A 4817-nucleotide genomic window follows, 5' to 3' on the forward strand; every position below is an offset into this window, starting at 1 on the left:
AGGGGCTACCTACTCTGTCTTGATCTCCTACTCCGGAGCCTTCTCCTCCCAAACCTGTACCATTTTGGGTGCTACAGGAAAAGCAACTACTAAAAGATTCACCCGAGCACTTCTTTGTTGCTGGGATGGACAAATATTTTCCCACCAGTTTCTGGTGGTCCCTGAGTGTCCTACTCCCTCATTGGGAAAAGATATACTCACTAAACTGGGGACCACCCTTGTGATGGGAAGCTTTTCAGCCCCTAGAGCTCTACAGCTCCTGGTTACTACTGAGCAACCCTTTACATCTTCAATAGAGAGGGACCAAAAACCATGGGAAGACAACATTAACCCCCAGGTGTGGGACCAGGGGATTCCTGGACGAGCCTACCAAGCCGAACCGGTCATCATTGTCCTCTGAGATCCCACTCGGTTTCCTAACCGGAAACAATACCCTCTCAAAAGAGAGGCTCGGGAGGGACTACAGCCTTTAATAAATAAATTCCTTGTTGTGGGCTATTGGTCCCCACCAGTTCACCATGTAACACCCCAATCCTCTCAGTAAAGAAAAAAGATGGAACCTGGTGAATGGTTCAAGATCTCCGGATCATAAATGAAGCTGTAGTCCCCTCCATCCCACAGCACCCAATCCCTATGTAATCTTGGGAAAAATCCCACCCAGTGCCAAGTGGTTTACAGTCTTGGATCTCAAAGATGCATTTTTTTGCACACCACTGGCTAAAGAATCTCCGTATCTTTTTGCCTTTGAGTGGGAGGCCCCAGGAGAAAAACGCCAACAGATGACTTGGACAGTATTACCTCAGGGATTCAGAGATAGCCCCCACCTGTTTGGACAGGCCCTTAGCAGGCATCTCCTAGATCTGGACCTGGGACCTAATGGAAAAATATTATAATACGTAGATGACCTACTAATCTGCTCTCCAGATGAGAAAAGTGCCCAACAACATGCAATTCAGGTTCTAAACTTCTTGGCAGAAAGGGGATATAAAGTCTCCCATGCTAAGGCACAGATGATCGAGACAAAGGTCACTTACCTGGGAGTTCAGATTACCCACGGGTCCAGGAGGCTGTCCTCTGATCGGGTACAAGGAATCCTCCAGTTGCCCTCCCCCACGACTCAAAAACAATTGCGAGCTTTCCTGGGACTAACTGGATATTGTAGAATCTGGATACCCAACTATGGTCTAATTGCCCAGCCCTTATATGAAAGCTTAAAAGGAAGAGATGATTCGATCCCACTGATATGGGGAACTCCTCAAAAGAAGGCAGAGGCTACACTAAAACAGGCCCTAACTCGAGCACCTGCCTTGAGGTTGCCAGACGCAGAAAAAGCATTTCAACTTTATGTCCATGAAAGAGAGGGAATAGCTTTGGGAGTGTTAACTCAAAGGTTGGGATCTGAGCCCCAGCCTGTAGCTTACTTATCCAAAAAGCTCGATCCAACTACCCGAGGCTGGCCCCCCTGCCTTTGAAATCTTGCAGCTATTGCAATCATGATAGAAGATGCTTTAAAACTCTCCTTTGGGGACAAACTAACTATTTTTACCAGCCACCAAGTAAAACAACTCCTAAATGGGAGACGCCATTTTGGATGTCTGACCAAAGAATCCTCAGATATCAAGTAATGCAGATGGAAAATCCAGGCCTCACTATATCCCCTTGTGAGGTTCTTAACCCAGCCACCCTCCTACCTACCCCCGAGGGCTCTCTCCCCTTTCACTCTTGTCTAGAAACCTTGGACCACTGGACAAAACCCCGAGAGGGACTGTCAGAAGATCCTCTGACCAATCCTGAGGAAATCTGGTACACTGATGGAAGCAGCTTTGTCTTGGATGGAAAAAGAAGAGCTGGGTATACAGTAGTCTCCAATTTTGAGACCATAGAGGCTAAGCCTCTGCCACCGGGTACTTCAGCCCAATTAGCTGAGCTCATAGCCCTGACTCGAGCTTTAGAGCTGGGAAAAGGAAGAAGAATAGCCATTTACACTGATTCCAAGTATGCCTTTCTGGTGCTACATGCACGTGTGGCTATTTGGAAAGAAAGGGGCCACTTGACCACCCGAGGGTCCCCAATCAAATATGGTGATCAGATTCTTAGACTCTTGGAGGCAGTCCATCTGCCCACTGAGGTTTCAGTCTCCCCCTGTAAAGGACACCAAAAAGGGAGCACAGAAGTGGCACGAGGGAACCAAGCAGCTGGTCAGGCAGCTAGGAGAGCAGCATTACAGAACCATGACCTAATAGGGATTGCCACCTTAGTTTCTCAGACTAATTTGCCAGAACCTCCTTCCTATACTGAAGGTGAGACTCTTAAAGCTAAGAGCGAGGGCTTTCAAGAAGATCATCTGGGGTGGCTCCAAAAGGAGGGACTCCTTTTTCTGCCTGGGAACCTCCAATGGAAGTTGGTTAACTCCTTACATGCCACTACTCATTTAGGAGAAAAGCCCTCCAAAGATTACTAGAAAGGTCCTTCAGAGGAACAGGCTTCCAAACAACTATAAAACAGGTGGTCTCCTCTTGTCCCACTTGCCAGTTAAACAACCCCCAAGGAGCTCGAAGACCCCAGCTGGCCCAGCCCATCCAACAATGTGGGACCTACCCAGGAGAGGACTGGCAGATGGACTTCACCCAGATGCCAGCTTCTCAAGGGTATAAATACATATTAGTCATGATAGATACATTCACAGGATGGATTGAAGGCTTTCCCACCCAGACTGAGAAGGCTGAGGAGGTGGTAAAAAAACTGCTTCATGAAATCATTCCAAGATTTGGTCTGCCCAGGTCATTACAAAGTGACAATGGGACATCATATACTTCCAAGATCACCCAAGGGGTCTCAAAAGCATTGGGCATTACTTATTATCTCCATTGTGCCTGGAGGCCTCAATCTTCAGGAAAAGTAGAAAGAGCCAATCAATTCTTAAAATCAGCTATAAAAAAGATAACCCAGGAGACCTCCCTGGGGTGGAAGGAGGCTTTACCTATAGCTCTCCTCCATACCTGCATTGCCCCTAAGGAACAGCTTGGTCTTAGTGCTTATGAGATGCTATATGGGAGACCTTTTGTTTATGTCAGTGACCTCCTCCTAGATCCAGAGGCTCAGACCCTCCAGTCTTACACCATGACCACTGGGCAATTCCAACAGGATATACGCTTGTGGGGTGTCTATCAGGACCCAAAAGATTCTAAGGAGTCACCACTACGTGCTCCAGGGACTCAAGTCCTAATTAAAGTCTGGAAAGATGGGTCCCCAAAGACTCAACTCCAGCCCACGAGGAAGGGCCCCTACCCTGTAATACTTTCTACCCCCACAGCAGTCAAGGTACCAGGACATGACACCTGGATTCACTACTCATGAGTCAAGCCAGGGAAGAAGACAGAAGAGGACACTCAATACACCTGTGAGCCCCTGGGAGATCTCAGATACCTCTTCAGGACTACCAGTGAGTGCCATTCTAATGAACACCCCCAAAATCTAGTTTCTGGGGTTAAGATTTCTCAGGATAGCTCTAAAGAGCCAACGCAGCTTGACAGAGATTGTACTCCAAAACAGACAGGAGATAGGTCTTCTGATCCCTGAACAAGGAGGGATTTGAGCCATCCTGGCAATGTGAATTTAAAATGGACTAATGCCCCTACTAGTCCTTGTTATGCTATATTGATGATGCTTATGATTATTCCATGAACTGTCAATTGTCTAACCCGTTTTGTCTCTGCCCAGGTCAACAAGCTACAACATGCAGTGCCAGTTCAACAAAGATATAAAACTACAGCCCACCATGGAAAATATCACACCCTTAGATGGACACCGCTATAAGGACTCTGAGGCTTGAGACTAGCAAGAGGGGGAGGCTCAATACCTCTCGCTGCCCCAGTTCAGCAGGAAATAGCCAGAAAGACCTCGATGCCCCTATTCCCAAAGAATTGGGCCTCCCATCTCTTGAGGGGGGAATGTTAGGTAGGTAGAATAGGGAAACAGAGTCCAAAATGGCGGTGGCTGAATAAACAAGGAAGGTCAAAGGAGGGTCTGAGGACCAGAGTGAAGACTTCAGGTACAGCACTCCTGGCTAAGCCCAATTTGCATAGGGCAGGCCCAGGGGGAGGCAAAAACATATAAAAGGAGGAGCCAAACCGCTCTCTCTCTCCCGTGTGCGTGTGTTCTCTCTCTCTCTTTCTCTCCTGCATGCATGCGCTTTTTCTCTCTCTCTCCCCCTCTCCCACGTGCTCCTCCACTCTCTTCTCTTCAAGTCTTTGGGTTGGCATGCCCTCACGCTTCAAGGATGGATTCTCCTGCTATCTTCTAAATACAATAGAGCTGTAACACTGAAAAAAAAAAAAAAAAAAAAAAAAAAAAAGAACTGGACATGGAACAACAGACTGGTTCCAAATCGGGAAAGGAGTACGTCAAGACTGTATATTGTCACCCTGCTTATTTAACTTATATGCAGAGTACATCATAAGAAATTCTGGGCTGGATGAAGCACAGCTGGAATCAAGATTGCTGGGAGAAATATCAATAACCTCAGATATGCAGATGACACCACCCTTAAGACAGAAAGTGAAGAAGAACTAAAGGGCCTCTTGATGAAAGTGAAAGAGGAGCGTGAAAAAGTTGGTTTAAAACTCAACATTCAGAACATGGCATCTGGTCCCATCACTTCATGGGAAATAGATGGGGAAACAGTGGAAACAGTGTCAGACTTTATTTTGGGGGGCTCCAAAGTCACTGGAGATGGTGACTGCAGCCATGAAATTAAAAGACGCTTACTCCTTGGAAGGAAAGTTGACCAACCTAGACAGCTGATTAAAAAGCAGAGA

The sequence above is a fragment of the Budorcas taxicolor genome, chromosome 1 (assembly GCF_023091745.1).
Source record: "Budorcas taxicolor isolate Tak-1 chromosome 1, Takin1.1, whole genome shotgun sequence".
NCBI lineage: Eukaryota > Metazoa > Chordata > Mammalia > Artiodactyla > Bovidae > Budorcas > Budorcas taxicolor.